Below are 20,422 nucleotides of genomic sequence, written 5' to 3' on the forward strand. Positions count from 1 at the left end.
TTCCATATTCCATCTTAAAACCTCTCTTTGTCCCATTCATTCATTCACTCATTCATTCATTCACACAGAGAACAACAGACCACCCTTACCCTCAGACGTTCACACAGATGTATACACTGTCTTACTGAAATTTAAGTGCTTTCCTTGTCTTTTGGGCTCTAAGCCTCAGCCAGGAGGCTGGGGAACTGCTGCTTAGCTTGCTTATGGCTGACACTCAGATGCTAAATGGTGGTGAGCATATGCTACTCGAAATGGCCTATTGATTCTTATTTACGATGATAGGAATAGTGGTAATGGAAAAAGCAATGCACAAATATTTTTCTTCCCACAAACAAGCAATTCTGTCAGTGAACTAAATAGCAGGCTCAATAATTAGCTCCCTGAAAGACCTGTCAGTTTATTTGCTAGTGCCAGAGGAACTGGGTAACTTTTCAGGTGCAGCTACCTCTCAGCTATCCCCTGTTTACTTTGGGAGGCTATTAAAGGTGGAATCTCTCCCTTATTCACCCAGAACTCATGGAAATCATGTGAGTGAATTGGGTAGTTGGCAAGGGAATGGATTTACACAGTTAGACATGGTTATTTGAAATGAAAGGAAAGCAAGATAATCTTCCTTGCATTAAAATGTGTTCTGCCACCCCTGTGTGCTCTCTTTCAGGAGAAGGTCTTTACATTAGCCCATACGCTCCTGTTCTTAGCAAGTAAAAATAGCAGAAATCCAAGAATGACGTGTTGATGCCCCTTCTGAGAGGCCATATAGAATTTCAGTAGATGTATCTGAGATGACAAGACAGACATTGATTTCAGGCATACTGGATTTCAGAATTTTAGAGCTGGAACATAGAATCAAGATCATTCTTTCATTTTCCAAATGAAGAAACTGAAACCTAGAGAAGTTAAGTGAACTGCTGCAACATCATGTAGTCTCAGCGCTGCAACTAGAAACCAGGCCTCTTTTATAAATTTGCCCTTGACTTTTACATCCTCAGTTTATTTTATTAGTTACTTACTTTAGAGTTCTTACCTCATAGTTGGAAAGCATTTTTTTTGCTCTTTATGATACTTTATTTATAACAGCAAAGCATTGCAGATTTTTTAAAATAACAGGCTATAAAGTGAAACAAAAATAACATATTGGTTGTTGCCTATTTACATAGATCAAAATAAATATTTTAATATTTTTCATATTGATTTTCAATGATATATTTATAGTATTTGTGAGTGGGTCTTGAACAGTATAAAAATTTTCATCCAGTTCCCTGGCCCCTGCCACTTATAAGAGTAGATCTAGGACTATAATAAGGAAAACAACAGAAAAAGTCATCAACTGTAAGCTGATGTCCAGGGGCACTGAATTATAGCAGTTCACTTTGCTAAATTATAATTAGTTTGCTCATTTATTCATTTCTTTAAAGGGGAAAAAAAACCACATCTATTTAAAGCAGTGTGGGAGCACCATAATATATAACAGCACTTCTAGAACTTTGGAATACATATAAATCACCTGAGGACCTTGTTAAAAAGCCAATGTTGATTTAATAGTTCTGGGGTGGGGCATTCTGCATTTCTGACCAGTTTCCAGGTGATGTGGATTCTGATGGGCTCTGGGCCATACCTTGCGTAACAGGGGTTATGAGAGCTAGTTTGTAGAGATAGCGACTAAAGCTTAATTGGCAGATGTAATTATTGTGTAATTGGCAGGGGCTGTATTCTCAGAGCTTAGCCTTATGTCTATTAAATAAATTCATCCGTCAATCTTATGACCAAATAGTCCTCTGCTCTCCATTACAGTTATGTTGATATGCTGCATGGAGTCTAGTCTGGCATGTGTCTGATAAACGTTTTAATTGTTGGAATGGTAAATATGTATTTTTTTTAATTAAAGAAAAGAGGGTAACACAATGATTATTTTAAAAGGGCCTTTATTGTATTTAAAGATAAAATTAACTATTCTTGTATTTTGCCTGTCTTTAAATTCCTTATTACACTGCTAAAATAAAGATGAGTACATGGTTTTAGAAAACCTATAGGCCTATGTGCATGAGTCAAAGAAATTTCAGTTGGAATATTTGGTTTCCTGATTATAAATGCCATGAATCTGTAGTGCTGTGCTTTAAAAAGATTGCATATATACTGTTTGAGGGAAAAGTATGATATTTCCAAACCACCTAATAAGGTAACAGCATACTGAAAAGACAACTTGGAAAATATGATAGAAAATATCAACTAAGAATTTTTTCATTCAATTTAAACATGCTTATTTATTTATTAGTTTTGTAGTGATTCTTTTCCCCACAAGAACAGAGGCTTAATGAGGGCAAGGACTTTGTTTTGCTCACTGGGGTATCCCAGTGCCTAGAATGACATCTGGCACCACTAGGCTTCCACAAAGTATTTGTTGAATGAATGAATGAATTCAATTCAGCTTATTGCTTATCTACATTTTGTCAGGCACTGTCTAGTAAATATCAGGGACATGAAGGTGAACAGAACAGAAATGACCCTTGCCCTCATGGGGCTTCCAGTCTAATTGAGAAGGTGAATAATAGAACCAAGTCCTTGCAGTGAAATATGTTACATATTATGTTAGGTGACTAGGAACACATACATATCAGAGAGACCTAGTGTGGTCCAGGGGAGAAGGGTGATGTTGTTTAAATTGAGACCTAAAACCTGAGCTGAATTTAGAGAAAATAGAGAGGTGATGAGCAGGATTAGACTTTCAATCAGAGGAAAGGACAAAGGCCAGTAGAAAAGAGAAGAATAGCAGTTTGAGGAACTATAGAAATTCAGTATGACTGTGGCATGGAATAGGATATGAAGAGTAGTAAGAGAGAAGGATAGAGCTCTAGGCAAAGGACAGATCATGTAAGATATTATATACCTTATGAGATCAACGAGTTGCAGTTTGTTCTGAAAGGTGATTAACAGTCATTAATGGTTTTAAGCAGATCAGTGACATGATCGGATTTCCGTTTTAGAAAGCTTATTCTGGCTGTAGTGTGGAGATTGTATTGGCAAGGCATAACACTGGAGGAAGGGAGACCAGTTTGAGATTTTATGGTGGTTCCCCCAGAGATGACAATGGCCTAGGTCATGATGTCAAGTAATTGAATGTGGAAGGAGAGGATGAATTGTGTATGACACCTTGACTTTTGGATTGGGAAACTGGGTCATTAGTTGAGAGAATCTCCTTACATAAGGAATGATCCAGGAAGGAGGGGAGGGGAGGGTGATGAATGCTATTTGGGATATTCTGAATTTAAAGAACCAGTGAGATACACAGCTTAAAATGACTGAGAAGTAGTTAGCTGGTTATATGAATCTAAAGCTGTCGAAAGAGGTCTTGCTGTAGAGAGAAAGTTGGGAGACACCAGCTTTTAAGTGGGACTGAGTGTGATAGATCAGAAAGTGTGTAGAGAGTCAATTGCAGAGGCCCTGAGACAGAGCTTTGAGGGGCTCAGTCTTTAGTGAATGTGTTTAAGATGACAACCCTGGAATCCCAGTTTCTCTGGTTACTGTCCTCAATATCAATGGGTGGATCCCCAATGGCCATCTCTGTGATCTATAACCCCAATTCCACCCCAGTTGTCTCCTCATACAGCTGATGGATTTAAGGTTGGGTGCTTGACCCAAGCTGGACCATCAGAGTCCTTCCAAGGAATATTTAAAACTGAAACTGAAGGAGGAAGTTCTGTTGCTCTTAGGGGTGAGGCTATGAGATGTGAGGTTGAGGAGCTTGTTGAGTTCTTCTCCATAAGGGGAAAGTTGACCTGGAGGAATGATATAGTTGTGCAGAGATGTGCAGAGATGACAGATGGAGAGAGTCCTGACTGTGGTCCAGACCTTATCCATGGCTTCCTAAGCTATGTGAGAGAATTCCAGATCCTTCTAATTAGGTGTCCTATCCTTATCTAGCAACCCAGGACTCAGACTAACACATGCTAGTAATACTTGCTTTGCAGGGCTGTTGGGAGGATTAAAGGAGATAAAATGCATAAAGCTTATTATCTGTTTCATAGGGAATATAGCCGATACTGTTGGTCACTTATCCAACAGTAATTTCCCTTTCTTCTAGGCCAGCACTGTAGAGTAGAATTTTCTGTGATGAGGGAAATGTTTCCTGGCTGTGCTGTCTGATACCATAGCCACTAGCCATATATATCTGTTGATCCCTCGCAATATGTCTAATGGGACTGAGAACTGAGTTGTAAATTTTATTTGTATTTACATTTACATTAAAATAACCAGTTGTGGGCTAGTGGCTGTCATATTGGACAGCAGAGGTCTAGGCTGATAGACCACGTAGCTTAGTTATGACTGATTAGTCTGGTCTGATTATGGTGGGCCCATTCTGCTTGCTAGTGTTCAGTTTAAAGGTTGACTTGTAATACAATTCTGTTTATTGAGCTAGACGGGAGAGTTTCCCAGGGCCCATCTGGGACAAAGGTCTTCTTGTTCTCCTGGTTATTGTTATATATGTAATCGATGGCTGGACCTATAGCAGGGAAATCATGCGAAGGATCACACAACAGAAAGGCAGAAGGAACCTTTGTCACTCTGATATCTTTGAGCCTCTGAATCAACCAGCCCTGGAATGCCCTTCCTATCTTGTTATATGAGATAATAATAAATCCTCTCGATTTAAACTACTTTTGAATTGGGCTTTCTGTTATTTGCAGCTGAAAGCATCCTAATTAATACTACATATTATCAGTGAGTGGAAGTGATTTTACATGACATGCCTCATTTTTAAGAAGACATGAAAAAATTAAAATTCAAAAATAAGGCAGGGGGTGAATATTTGTAATATAGGCAAATTGTTCATGTTAAATGGGTAAACCACAGGTTTCTTAAATACAGACCTCCCGATCAGTGAATTTAAGATGTGATTTAATACACTAAAATTAAGAAGGTATACACAGCTTTTTAGCAATATCTCATTGAGGTATATTTCTATATAAGTTGCAGAATTTTCAAACATATGTATCTGAATATGTTCATTAATTTCTTAAAATAATTCACTTCTTGGTTCCTTTAAACCACATGCCCTTTAATCTATCAAAATACTGTTTTACAGATGGTAATGCTGTTCTACTTACCACCCAGCCAGACAGTAATTTAGCTAAGCATTTTTCTTTGCAGTGTAAGTGAAAACCTGTTCAAACTGTTTGCAGATTTATCAACTAGATCATAAGACCTAAGAGGAATTAGGTGTTCTTATAATGTTTTCTGTGTTTAGTAAAATTCTCAGGACCTTTGTGGACACTCAAACACCATACCCTAGCTGGGTGATCTTGGGCAAGCTAACTCAATCTTTTAGAATTCTTGCCAAATGATAATTTTTACCGATGTTAGATTTTGATGGTGATGGTCATGGTTTTTTATGTTTCTGTTTTTCATAAAAATCATTCAAATTGCTCTGGTTCTACTTTGTGTTACCAAAATGCTCTATGGCAAAAACATTGAACTTAACTATAGAACTTGGGTTGTTTTTTAGAAGTGGTGCTTGCCTCTTTATGTACCCGCCATACATCCCAGCAGAGGGCTAGCATGGAAGGTGGCTATCTGTTGGGAGATGAGTTAGTATTTTTACCAACTGGTGATGTCATTCCACCCAAATATTCCTTTCCATGAAACCACTGACCCATATATAACCTCTGAGCTGCAGGATTATTTGCTAACTTCACTGTGGCCAAATGGTTAGTTTCAGATTTTCATTTGGGAAAATGATTAATATCTTTCATTAAGGACATTAATACTAGTTTGAATTCCCCTTTCGTTCATGGTTCATGAACACCAAAGCTTTCTGTTAGCCCTGCTGAACAGAGGTGGGAGTTTGTTCTCTACATCTGTCTCCTACCCAAATGTCTTTCAGAAAGAAAATAGGCAATGTTCACTGAACTGTTGGAGGGGAGAGAGATTCAGTTCTTTGCCAAGAGAGATCCAAGACTCCAAATAAGCCAATTCAGCAGACTACAGTGAGATTATCTAAAACCGAAGGGCTTAGGAATCCATCAGAATGTGAAATGACAATTTAAATAAAATTTAAATACCACTGGCCAAGAGAGAATCAGAGCACATTGGCGAGAGAAGGAAACTTAGAGGTCATCATGCCCAGTGTTTTGCTGAGCTTCACCGCTCAGACTGATGTGGAATGAGGACAGGAAGTGCACAGAAACATTTCGGTTTTACTGATTCAGTAGAACTCTTGAAGGCTTTTATTGGTGCAAAAGGAGGCTTTCTCATTGACTCTAACTAGGCTTATTAGCAGCATACAGAAGGATTTCCACCTTGATCTTTCCTTTGTCCCTAGCCACAGTGAAGGCCTAGGTCTGAGGCAGAGTGATAGCTGTGGAAATGAAAAGTACCAGCCGACCAGACAGCAGAGAACTGGCTGGCTGCCAGCTTCAGGTTCAACACCCTGAGGAGCGTCTTTTGTCCAAGCCACTTTTATAAAACAGAAGCCCTCTTTTGTGTATGTGTACCTGTGAAAGGGAACGGTGGTATAGCTGATGCAAGGTAGCAGAAAAACAAATAATTCATGTTGGCTCCCCTACCCTCCTCTTTTTCAGGAGTGTGAGTTTACATTTCAATACATGGCCAACATTCTGGGAATTCAGGCATGATGCTTCCCAGAGAGGCTTCACTAATTGGTGTGAAGGTTTAATTCAGTAGAGTCCAGAAGCTCTTTAGCTTTTCTCCCCTGCCTAATGACGATAAAGTGTTCGTGTTACTGATTTCTTTGTGGGATCAGTCTGCATCATTCCCAAGATTGACACAGAGCCTGGCTTCAGTCATGCTGACTGCGTGACTCACCCTCTTCCCCTGAGGTCTGAAGGTTTGGTTACATGTTTATATGACCTTTAGGACAAATGATTATGAATATGGGTAAACAATTTTTTCTTCTGATTCTTAATACTTTGGTCATATTTAGGGTAGGTGTAGATGGTGTTGGGAAGGTGTACAAGAGACTGGAGTAATCTCATGGAGATGATGATGAGGATGATGATGATGGGGATGATGATGATGATGATTTTGATACAGATAAGCAGAAAGGAAGATTTGTCAAAAGAGGGGATAACTCAACACGGTCCCTCATTGCCAGCTCCCCTTTTTCCCCTCCTCTCACTTTCAAACACAGGGACACACAGTTTGTCCTGTCACTGGTGACTTTCTAACCACTCAAGAGCTCTGGTGCTCCTCAAGGATCACCAGATTGCCCTCTGGAGCAGCTCAATAGTGTTCTTTACATGGCACCTATAGTTTATATATAGTTTTAGTACAAGGACATCTCTAGGAATACAGTATGCATTTGTAAACTATACACAATCTCATTATCCAATCTGTCCTTACGGAATTTTATAAGTTGGCGACTGGTTTCAGTTCCAAGGTTTTATGCATCTTTCTGCAGTTGGCTCTTTTTATCTAACTCTTGTTCTTGAAAACAACAACAACAACAAAATAGTTCTTGCTGGTTTGATGTTCAGGTACATACCTCCCTCATCTCATGTCCCAAATTGAGAACTTCCTTTTTGAAGCACTTGACACCTAGATGGAGAACATCTTGGTCCATCTGATTCTTGGCATCTGTATCCCTTGAATGACTCTCCATTCTCTGGACACATATCCAGAACAATACCTCATTGTCCTTCCAAGATGCTCCCTCATTTATTGGCCCTTTACTCTCCTCTAGTACATGAAGTCATTGCCACTGAGAATAAATGCTAGATAAACATGTAGAGTTTATCTTCACATTTTATATATTTTGTCTTCTGGAAAATTGGCTACATACAAGGTATAGTGACTTAAAGATGGGAAATATTACTTAAGAAAGTCTCAGTACATATAAGTCTTGGATATCCAACATTAGGCTCTATAAGATGAATTAACTATGATTTTTTTTTCAGAAAAGAAGCTGTTCAGTGAATTTTCATTTATATTGACATTAATCTGTAGGCGTTAATAAATTTATGCCAACTGCTCAGAATCTAATGAAGCCTGTTTATCCTATGGATTTTATCATCAGCCCCTTTTCTCTCCTCCTCTTCTTGGCATCACTGTTGACATAATAAAAGATGTTGAACATGCCACTGTTGGAGCCATTGCAAGTTTTGTGATTGTTACACATTTCAGAATGGAGTGCTCTGATCAAATTATTTTGAAATAGTAACACAAAATACACAGGAGGAAATTCAAAATGTGCAGAAGTGGCAAGCTTTTCTTTGCAAAAAAAAATGCAGTCTAAAGAAAGACTGAGGTATAAAATGTGCCTGGAATTTTGCCGCTCGGATTCTTCATTAATCAGTTTTTGTACTTAACTGGTTGATCTCGGGGTGTATTAATGGGTATGACACTAAGTATATCTATAATTCCTAGCGATAATGTTGGAAAGCTAAGATTTAAGTCTGTGGTTTATATTAACTTGCAGAATCACTTTATCATCAATGTCTGTCTATTATAACATCTGCTTTGGTTTTACGATAGAACACTTTATTTTGAAACAGTCGACTTAGGTAAACCAGAACATGGTTGTACCTGCCCAGTTACCTGAATTACTTGTGATTATAAACAATGAGATGAAAATTACACAGTCATAATCTCTCCACCTAGGCTATTTAGAAGGCATCTTCATAAAAATTATACTGTGCCAAGAACCATAAAGAAAAAGAAACTGCACCAGCTCTGCCCTCTGTCCTTCAGGAGCTTACACTTCTAAGGAGAAAACAACCTTCTTGCCTTTGAATTCAGATAAGAACCTTTATTGTTATTACAAATTTGGTTTCCTTGTTTTATTTCAGTAAAGTTATAGTTGATGATAGCAGATAGCTAGAAATACCTTCCCTGCCCACTTCCCGCCATGGTTTGAAACCCTTCCTTGGATTAGTAAATGTATTCAAAAATTTAAACCTAATTTCTCAATGACGGCAATTTTAAATTTGCTTTGTTTCTTATTTGTAAACATCTCATGCTTTCATGCACAGAAGACAGGGATAGATTCCTGTGTTGATGTGAAAGACCAAGGCCCTTTTGGAGCTCTCTATCCCCCAGCCTATCAAAAACACTTAACAAGTATTGAGTGAGACAGGGATGGCTAGGGTAGTCCCCTGACTATAGTTAAGGATACAGGGAATGGGGGCAGGAGAGTGGGACTGTGGGGAAATCTGGGACTGATTTTGTGTTCCTTTTCCGTGTTGATAGCTATGTCTTGTAAGGAACTTCCATTTTTATGCTATAGGACTTAGTTTGTATTTAGATATGTACTCCTTAGCTCTAGGAAGTTCTGAGCTTATCCCAGTCTCTTCTTCACTTATTTACTGAGGCTACAAAACTGTAGTGTGTCGCTGTAGGAGGAGATAATGGTCCCCTCTAGGTCCCTGCAAAGCCAACTGTGGTGCTGCAACCATCACTCACAGATGAGCACCAGAGTTGAGCTTCTCTGGAGTGAAGATGGTGAATGATGTGATGTGGAGTTTGTTCCTGATCATTGGTTCAACTCCCATGATGTGCCAGACTCAGTGTCAGTGAGGCCAATTGAAGGTGGAATCTACTTTGGATATAAAGGTGTAGATAGTAGCTGCCCACAAGACAGGCTTTTAGGATGTCCAGAAGGACATACTATTCTTCCAAATACCTTTCTCATCTGTTTGCTGATGAATGAGATTCCAGGTATAGGGAACAAAGCCCTCAACTTGTCTTACCTCTCTGATTAGGTTAGAGCTCACCATTATATATGCCAGTAGAGCACTGTACTCACTTTTTAGCACTTATTACAGCTACAATTGTATATTTATTTTTGGGATTGTTTGACTGATGTTTAGCTCTTATTAAATCATGAGCTCCATGAGGACAAGGAGAGTGACTTCTCTGCTCACTGTTGTGTCCGCAGTGCTTGCCACATTGTTGAATGAATAACTGTATCTAAAAATACTTCTGAGGTAGGTAATGAATGCATTTATGAAGTTCACACTGTGACAGTACTTCCCAATAGAATATGATCTTCTTTTGTCTCTCATGTTATTTCTATTTGCTAAATTGACTTGAAGGTTGAGAGATTGGGCTGACTCAATATGTGCACAAATTTTTCAAAAAATAGTGTGCTCCATTTTCCTTTTTTTTTTTTTTAAGTCAGAGTATAAGAACAACAAAAAGAAAGACAGAGAAAAGTGAAAGATTTACTTTAAGCTACTGATAGCCAGCTGTTGATGAAAAAGTATTTGAGTTGTTTGCGTTTTGTTTAATCATGAAACTCCTATGTAAACATTTCTATCTCTGATAAAGGTTTATGTAATACATCTGTCAGCTCAATTTTTCTTCTTTGACTTCCTTTGTTTAATTCACTGGAGAATGACATTCAGTTCCTGGTTGTGGAAAATGTTCCCACATCTCAGCCATTTGTAGGGATATGTCCCTATAGCTTTGTCATTTTGAGTACTTTAAAAAAAAGAAAAATTATGAGTAAATCATTTACACTATATGATTAACCAGTGCACAGGAGGAAGTTAATTTTAACTAAATCCTAAGGACAGCAAAAGAAAAATCACAGCTCATTTTAATATTGCGTAGGAAATTATAACAGGTATATCTGAATACCATTATTCACTTGTGACCTTTATTTTCCTTAGACTATCTGTATTTTTGCTGATCTGATTTTTAGTTTTTTCACTGAATTATACATATTTTATAGGTCTTATATTTTAGAAAATGTGGTTAAAAATCTTTGTCTTCTTTCTATCTCTCTATTAGGTAACTATCTACCTATCACCCACCTCAGAAGCCCAATTTTTTATTCAAAACCAACAATATAATTCCACATATGAGCTATTCTTGGCTAAAGTGTTTGGTCTGTCTCCATGACTTGGATTCTTCAACTTTGCATGATTCTGGTTGAGTGCTTCTTTTTATCTGACATTAGAGAGCAGATCCACCTGAAATGCAGCCTCATTGGATCATAGCTCTGCAATTCATAAAAGTATATTCTTATCTTTCTTGGCACATAAAATAATAGTTTTCTTTAGAGTTGGGAGAAATACTAGAAATTATCCTGTATCCTCTTTTTCTAGATTGGAAAACTGGAATTATAGTAAGTCACTTGCCTAAGGATCAAAAAAAGGAACCAGAACCAGAAACCTGTTTGACTTTCTCATATATCACTTATCTTACAGTGAATTGCTGTTAGTGTGATCTACTGGTCTGACCATTCTATTTGTGTTTCTGCATCCAAATAAGAGAAACCCAGTTGGTTTTACTTTCTTCTTCTACCAGTTACACATCAAAGTGAGTCATGATATTCTCTTGTAAATTCATAATATTTATGCAGTCTAGAAAAAATAGCCCTAAGCAGGTAAAAGGGACTTTGAATGATATTATCTAATCTAAACCCCTAAATTAGTTGCATAGTTTTATATCTGTGTAGCTTCTTGAGTTTTGCTAGGGTGCTCTGGATGGAGGCCAATCAGAAATGGCCCTTGAGTTCTGATTCTACCTAGTCAGACTCCCCTTGACCAAGGAGAACATTTGGGGTGAACTGTAGTTTTTATTGTCCTGTGACTGATTCACATTAGAACATCTACCCCAAGGCCAGCCTTTAGTTCCATTTTGATCTTAATTATCTTACAGACACTGCTTTTCCTGTCCTCTTTGACTTTGAAGACTGCCCTGGGGCACAGGGAAATTATGAATATCTTTGAGGTTGGATAGCATCTCAGTAATGAGGATACTATTTTACATGGTCAGAGATAGTGCTTCTCCTCTCTCCATGGGATGCCTGAGTAGGAAATTGTGATGGCCCAAATGTTGCCACCCCATTCAAACTTTGGGAGAGTCTCTTATTGCAGTAATTCCCCTGAAATTGAACTCAGGAGGATGAAACTATTCCCAGTGCAGATACTTGACCTTCTAAGAATAAGGCTTTGGTTTTGTTTATTTTTATTTCAATTAATTAATTAATTATTTCTTTTACTCCTGTAGCAGAGATAAGTATAGAATCTCATCACCTGCTAGTGAATACAGCATAACAATTTTTATACATATTCTCCTCTCAGCTCTTAAATTCCTTTCTCTAGCTGAATCAAATTGCTTTCTGGTGTGATAGACTATCCCTAAAATGCTTGTTTCCTGTTATTTAAAATGGTCAAGTGTTAACATATTGCAATGAGAAGAAGCTCAAAAACAGCAGAATCCCGACTTCCTAGCCCCCTCAGTGATACTGAAATGACAGCTAGAATATTTTTTTCTCCTTGCTTTGCCTTTTTATTTAATCAAGGAGGTTGAATTAGAGTCACAAAGCAAAATAAGCAAAAACCTGAAGTTATAAATTTCTGGGTCAATCAAGATATGTAAATCATTAAAAAATGTCGGATATAAAGCTAGATGCAAACTGACAGAGGAAAAAAAAACCTGTTTATGTTCTTAAAGTCCTAAACCAAAAGCAAAATTAAAATTTGTGCTGACCTTTCTCCCTTGGGGCTGCAGATGTCACTGCTGTCCAGGGCACCGTCTGTTACTGAGTAGAAAAAGAGAAATGGCATCCAAGTTACTAGTGCACAAAGAAATCACCTGCCTGCCAAGTCCCGAAGATGTCCTGCCATATTTTTAAGGCAAGGAGATGTGGGGGCAGAGGTGTGCAACAAAGGTGACCACTGAAAAAAAAAGCATCGATTCTTATCTCTGATGACTCATTCTTTTATTACAAGACTTTTAATAAGGGGCCATATATATTTTACAATTTGCGTTTAGTCTGTAACAACAATAGTTACCATTTATGTAGTGCCTATAATGCCAGGTATTTTATACACATTTCTGAATGTTTATAATAATTCAACAAACTGAGTATCACTCTTAGATTACAGATAAGGAAACTGAGCCTCTACCTAAGTCAAGTTCCTCAAAGTGACACATAAGATGAGTGTCTGAGTGGGAATTCCAGTGAGCAAAGTGACTGTTCTCTCACTTCAAATGCGGTCTGTTTCAGGAATTGCCAACCTGCAGAAGGCTAAACTTAGTAGAGGACTGTGCTGGTTGTTCTCTGTTTGCCACGCCCCCATCCATGCTCCACTTTATTGTACCTCCCTCTACCCTGGGAAGCTGTAGACTGCAAGACCCGGACATTCTTCCTCTCTGCCTTCATCTTGGATTTGGCCAGTGGGAGGAACTAACAGGATATTGGAGGGCAGAAGGTAGAGAGGTCTGGATATTTCTTCTCCATTTCCGTCTTTGACCTTGTGCTCTGGCTCTGCAGTGTCCATGACGGTGTCCTTTCAGGCTCTAACTCCCAGTGGGCTGTCCTCTTCCATGCCTCTGACTTATGTCAGGCTCCTATGGAAATTCTACTTCTCCTTTTCCCCTCTGCCCAAATAGTAGTATTGTCTTCCCACCGTTGCTAGTTTTGGGTTCATCGCCATCTCTTGTTTGTTTCTTAACTCCGAATACGTTTCTGTAAGTATTCTCCACCTGAAAATCTCTTTCTTTGAACCATCTGGGATGAATTCTGTTTCCTTCTAGAAATAGCTCCCTGACTGATATAGAGACTGATAATACATCCATATTAGAATACATCAAAGATAATTTACAAAATATGTTCAAAAGCCCTAAATTTGGAACACTGGCATGCCAAAGGCACAGGTATGAAAATAAATTTATTGTACACAGAGAGCGGCAAAGGAACTTTTTTCCTAATGGGGAATCTGTCTCAGAGAGATATGTAAGACAAAGATGTTGTTCTTGTCAGTTGTGTATGAGACAAGGGTCTGTTCTATACCAGATGTTAAGAGAATTGTGATAGGTTTTTGAGCTCACGATGAAAACTTTGGGGAGGATTTTTCTAGCAGCCATTTGTAGGAGGACTGGAAGTGGGAAGAAATATTGAAGGTGGGGAGAATAGCCAGAAGCTATTAAAGCAAGCAAGAGATGAAGCAACTGGGGACAGGGATGCACAGTGGCTGCAGGTGTGCAAATTAAGACATGAAACTGAGAAACAGTGCAACTACTTGAGATTGCATTCATGCCCATTTGGTGCATTTGCTTTAAATTGGTGTACGCTCTTAACGTGGAGAGTGCATATGCCTTGATGTAGCATTAGATCAAATGGCAGAAGTTAAATTTGGAATTAAGGTAATATTTAGTTGTAGTGAACATCACTCCTATTTCTGTCTCTTGGATTTTTTAGGGAAGTACTTCAAGTCCTAAGAGGCTAATTTCAGTTCAATCTATTGATTTAACAATATTTCAAACCCTTAATTTTCTGTTTCCAGATGATCAGACAACACAGCCTGAAATCCAAGGGCATTATAGACTTCAAGTAAATTGCTTGTGCTTTAAGGCCTATTGAACTTGGGAAGCATAGTCCTTTAAAAGCCCCATCCTTGCTGAAACATTTCCTTAATCATGTATTCCTCTTGAATGTTTATTTGAAGAGGTAAATGAGCTGATATGTACTGAGCTCCAACCACCCATTTATTTATTTATATATTTATTTATTTATTCATTTAATAAACATTTTAGTGAATGAGTACAGGCACACTTGAGTTTTACCCAAGAGGCCTTTTCTTTAATTTTCAGCCATTCAACCATTTGGCTACTGTTGTAGTATGCTAATGCTGCCAGAATACAAAACACCAGAAATGGATTGGCTTTTATAAAGGGGGTTTATATGGTTACAAAGTTACAGTCTTAAGGCCATAAAGTGTCCAAGGTAAGGCATCAACAATCGGGTACCTTCACTGGAGGATGGCCAGTGGTGTCCGGTAAACCTCTGTTAGCTGGGAAGGCATGTGGCTGGCGTTTGCTTGCTCCCAGGTTGTGTTTCAAAATGGCTTTCTCCCAGAATGTTCTTCTCTAGGCCACAGCTTCTCTTCAAAATGCTACTCTCAGTTGCTCTTGGGGTGTTTGTCCTTTCTTAGTTTCTCCGGAGCAAAATTCTGCTTTCAACGGCCATCCCCAAAATGTCTCTGTAAGCTGCAGCTTCTCTCTTAGCTCCTGTGTGTTCTTCAAAGTGTCCCTCTTGGCTGTAGCAAGCTTGCTCCTTCTGTCTGAGCTTATATATGGTTCCAGTGAACTAATAAAGGCGCATGCTGAATGTGTAGGGCCATGCCTCCATGGAAACCATCCAATGAAAGATCCCACCCACAGCTGAGTGATCACATCTCCACAGAAACAAAAGCATCCAACCCAATCAACACCAGTAAGTTTCCTGACCACACAAGACTGCATCAAAGATAATGGCATTTTGGGGGACATAATACACCCAAACCAGCACAGCTACTTACAGGGAAAAGGTCTTAGGCTTTGGAATGAAGAAGGCCTGACTTTGAAACTGGCCTTTGCCACTTACTGTCATGGTTGTATGAGGCAAATTAATTTTTAGACTTGTTTACAGCTTAGATGAAATACTTTTTGTAAAGAACATGCATCATCATGATGGAGAAAAGGCATTCAAAATTGTTGAGTTTAATTCTCCTCAGTCTCACCTTATGACACAACCTACATATACACAAAAATACATGAGGTTCCAAGATGAATGCAAAACAGAGTATGCTACTCATTCTTAAGTATAATTGCAGATAGAAGACAAAATGTAATACTGTTCAAATATATGAGAAAATTAATATGATAAAGAAGAAAATAAAATATGACTGTTTTGTTATTTAACTGGTACAAAATTAATTCCTTGTATCTCACATTTTGTCAACAAATATGATAATGTATGTGGTGCTGTAGTGCTTTGCCTTGAGAAGGAAAAAATAATTATAGCCATAAATATTTAATAAAATTCTGGAAAATAATAATAGAATTAATTTTTCAAACATTTCCCAAATGTACTTTAAATGGCTTCCTGAAGGAGAGAGGAAAAAAATAGAATGAATGTTTTAGTTTGCTAAGTTGCTGAAAGCAGATACCATAAAATGGGTTTGCCTTTAACAGTGGGAATTTATTAGCTTACAAGCTTACAGATTTGAGACTGAGAAAAATATCCAAGTCAAGACATCATCATGCGATGCTTTTTTCCTGAAGACCAGCTGCTGGACACCCTGGGCTCCTCTGTCACATGTCAAGGCACATGGCGGTGTCTGTTGGTCTCTTCTTTTCTTCCAGGTTTCATTGCTTTCAGCTTCTTGCTCCCATGGCTCTCTCTTTTTGTCTGAATGTCATTCTCTTATTAAGGACTCCAGTAAGAGGATGAAGACCCACCCTGAATGAGGTGGGTCACATCTTAATTTAAAGATCTTATTCACCGAAAGAACCTACTTACCATGGTCCACACCCACAGGAATGGATTGTATGGGGTACATACAACTTCAAACCATCACAACCTGTAAATATAATTCCAAATAAACCCCCATGCATATTATTAGTGGACTTAAGAATAATCATGCATACTAATAAAATGCATGGTAAGGCCTCAGTCACTTCAGGTTGATCTAGTACTACTTAACATTTCCAGAATTGTGTTTGATCTAGGGAAGTTATTCTAATGGAGTTAGAATAAAAACAATGTGATAAAGATCTAAATATGTGGCTATTAAACCACCACTAAAAACTTGACAATACTGCCTTTCTCCCTCCCATAGACATAAACAATTAAGCCTCATTATCATGTTTTTTAAAGTGTAAAAATCATAGGTAGAAAGTATATTGAGATATAATACTTTGAGCCCTTGGTGATGAGTTTTGAACTCTCAGGGAGTTTGAAAGAAAGGTTGATAGAAAGACTTAAGAGGCAGAAGGCATGGACTAAAGTCCGTCCCTGTCACAAAATTACAGTGTGACCTTCAGGAGGACTCAGAACAAATGGGGAAAACTTTCCAGTGAAGCTGCCTCAGAACTGCTGGGGAAATTATATGGGAATAAATTATGGCTGGAAACAAGTTTTATGAACTGCAAATTACCTTAGTATACAAGGCATTGTTCATCTATTCACACGTTACTAGTGGAGTGGTGCCTTGATTTATAAGGCCTGGCAGGTAGGTACTAATATGATGAATGGGATTAGGAGGGAGTGTATCTCTTGGTCAAGGCATGGACTTTGGCGTTAGGTCAAGCTGAGGTGACTGAGGCCTCACCACTCTATGACCCGGGACTATCACATCTTGCAATCTTCATTTGGCCAAGTAGTTCATCATCAAACCCCAGTTTCCTTAACTTTAATTAGTAAAATGCCATATACTTCATAGGGAATTCATGAGGATGTGAGAAATAGCAAGCACTTAGCCTAGCACATTGAAAGCACTGAATGACAGTTGGCAAATCTTAAGTCTTCAGACATTTTAATCTCTAATCAGAGAGAGCAGACATACACACCAATAACAAAAGAACAAGGCAAAACGAGTAAGAACAGTATGAAGAACTTTAGGAGTTCATAGTAGAGCACAACACTCTTAGCTAGGATGATCACCAAAGACTTTGGAGAGAGGTAAATGCTTAAGTTGAATATTGAAGAAAGGGTAGGATTTCTATAGAAAGAGAAATAGCTGATTGTACACCATTCCAGGTAGAGGGAATAGAATAAGCTGAAGTTTAGAGGTGAATAGTTGAGTAGTCCAGCTATCTAGAACTTTCTGTGATGACGAAAATGTTCTACAAATATGCTGTCCAATATGGTAGCCACTAACCACATGTGGCTATTCAGCACTTGCCATGTAGCTAGTATGACTAAGTAACTGAATATTTAATTTCACTTAATTTTAATTTTAGTTTAAAAAAAAGCCATGTGTGACTGTGATGGTTAGGTTCATGTGCCAACTTGGTCAGGTGATGGTATCCAGGTCTCTGGTCAAGCAAACACTAGCCTGTTACTGCAGGGACATTTGTGGCTGGTTACTAAACCAGAAGGCTGGTTTATTAAACCATCAGCCAATTGAGTGCAGCCATGACTGATCACATCAACAGAGGGTGTGTCTTCCACAATGAGAGAATTCAGTCAGCTGGATTTAATCCAATCAGTTGAAGACTTTTAAGGGAGAGAAAGCAAGGACCTTCACTTCTTCGGCTAGCCAGTGAAGCATTTCCTGAGGAGTTCATTGAACACCTTCATCGGAGTTGCCAGTTCACTGCCTGAGGAGTTCATCAAACATCTTCATTGGAGTTGCCAGTTTGCTGTCTGCCTTACAGAATTTGGACTTGTGCATCCCCACAGTTGCGTGAGACACTTTTATAAAATCTTATATTTACAAATATCTCTTGTTGATTCTGTTTCCCTAGAGAGCTCTAACTAATACAGTGACTATAGATACATGGGGAGAAGTTATGTGTGATAAGATCCAAATAGCTTGCCAAATTTGGAAGAGCTTAGCTGTTCGACCAACAAGCTTAGATTCCAAAATGGAACCATAGTTAGAAGCAGGAGAAGCAAAAGAAGAAATCAGCAAAGGAGACGAAAATATAGCAGAGACGGAAGTAGGAAAATCAGGAAGCCAAATAGGAATAAGTCTTGAAGAGGGTTTGTCCTGCACTATCAGTTAGTTCAGATGCTAATGAGTACTGAAAAAAGTTTGTTAGACTTGGCAATTCAGAGATTATTGGTGACCTTCAAAAGAGAAGTTTCCCTTGAGTGGTAGAGGTGAAAAAATTAATGCAAGGATTAAGGGGGGGGAGTGGTTTGGGTAGATGGAAACATGGAGCAAAGCCTTCTCTTTGAACAAGTTTGTATTCCTTGAGTTAGAGAATAAAACATTACACACTAAGTTAGTTTCAGGAAGCATTGTATAATCACCTAGTAAGTGGAATTCTTGTAGGCAGCCTAGGTAGTTTTAAATGCTAGGTGTGAAATTATAGTGGTTTAGATAAAATTTTGAAGCAATTCTGCAAATAACTACTCTGAGTCATGACATTTTTAGGCCACATGGAAAACACTAGCTGAAAGGGTACAAACAATGTTGAAATTATAACCAAGCCCCTTGCAGAGTTTATATTCTAAGCTAGGGATAGATTATCCTCCTGCCCTTGTTTTCATATGATAAAAATGTTTTTTTTTCCTTGCACAGTACAGATAAATACCAGGTAAAGAGGGGCAGGAGGAGTTTACCTACAAATACTTGAATGAGGGAGATTTTTATGCAAAGGCATTGTATTTTCCTATCTCATGATTAAATGTCTACAGAAATCTTTCCAAATTCCTCATTACAAAAATCACTTAGAGTAAGTGATAAATGTCCTAAATCTTTTGCCCCAAACCAAACTTATCAATATGAATCTCCAGGGGATTGGTCTGGTGATCTGCAGTTTTAATTAGCACGTTATGATCAAGTACTCTGGGGAAATACTGATCTATTTCACTTATTCATCCTTTGAACAAACATTGAGTATTCTTTATGTCCCAGGCACTCAATTAGATACTGGGACACAAAAATAAATAAGACATGTCTGTTTTTAAGAAACTGGTCTGGTTGGGGAGACAGTAAATGAAATTGTGGGATAAATGGTTTGGTAGATGTTGCAAAGGAGCATAAAGGAGGAGTGACTTGGCCTGGGGAAGTCACGTAAAGCTTTATTTGGGGGACATAAAGCTTGAGTAGGGTGTGAAAGTATAGCTCAACCAGGTGACAGAGGGAAAGGGGGCATTCTACTTAGGGGAAACTTCGCTTAACCACAGGGAGGAGAGAATGTTGGGTCTGGGAATAGCATTGAATTCACCATGGCTGGAAGAGATTTTCAATGAGGGAAGGGCTAGTGTGGCTAGAGACTTAGGCACTAGCCAGAGGAAAAAAAAGGGGTTTCTAGTTATTCTCATGGTTGATGGGAAGTTATTAAAGGATAATGCAGGACTGGTGAAATTGGGGACTTGGAAACCCACTAAAAACTTAGTGTGATAATTCAGGTGAAATATGATGGTTTCAGACCTAAAGTGATAACCATAGAGATATAATGGCAAGGGCACTTTTGAGAAATAGTTGGTGATTTATTATACATGATATAACCAGATGATAGTTTACTTGATTCTTTTATTAAGGTTGTCTTAATGAGATGAATTGGATTGTGGAACAATTAACTGTGTAGATGGCCCTCATGATGTGTTTTGGCCATGATGGGGAACGTGAAATTGCTTGCTTATTCATGGCAATGGTCACTGCTTAAATTGGACTGAAAGTGGTTAAAGTTTCCAGTATTATCTCTGGAGCACTTTGTTCTGGGATAGACCAACTCCGACAATGGTGCAGAGTTTTCCCAGTTGCCACTACAGGTATCCCAAACTCTTTGATTTTATGTAGGTTAGGAGGCATATAGTACTTACTACCTATTTAAATTTTCCTAGTATTCTGGCCCTTTAATCAATCATTTGTCCCATTTGTTTATTTCTCTATGATTACTTGCAGTTGTAATACTATCTTAAAAATTAATATCTCTTCCTTGTTCCATTTCAAATTCAAATTAATATATAACACATGCATATTTTCAAAATATAAGTGAACTAAATGAGTTATTTTTG

The 20,422-nt window shown here is 38.3% G+C and overlaps 1 protein-coding gene across 2 annotated transcripts in view; it reads left to right on the forward strand.

Moving 5' to 3' along the window:
* Window positions 1-20,422, forward strand: part of GRM8 (glutamate metabotropic receptor 8) — an 896,233-nt gene that overhangs the window by 383,073 nt on the left and 492,738 nt on the right. The window lies entirely within an intron of this gene.

Source organism: Choloepus didactylus, chromosome 5 (genome assembly GCF_015220235.1).
Source record: "Choloepus didactylus isolate mChoDid1 chromosome 5, mChoDid1.pri, whole genome shotgun sequence".
NCBI classification, from domain to species: Eukaryota; Metazoa; Chordata; class Mammalia; order Pilosa; family Megalonychidae; genus Choloepus; species Choloepus didactylus.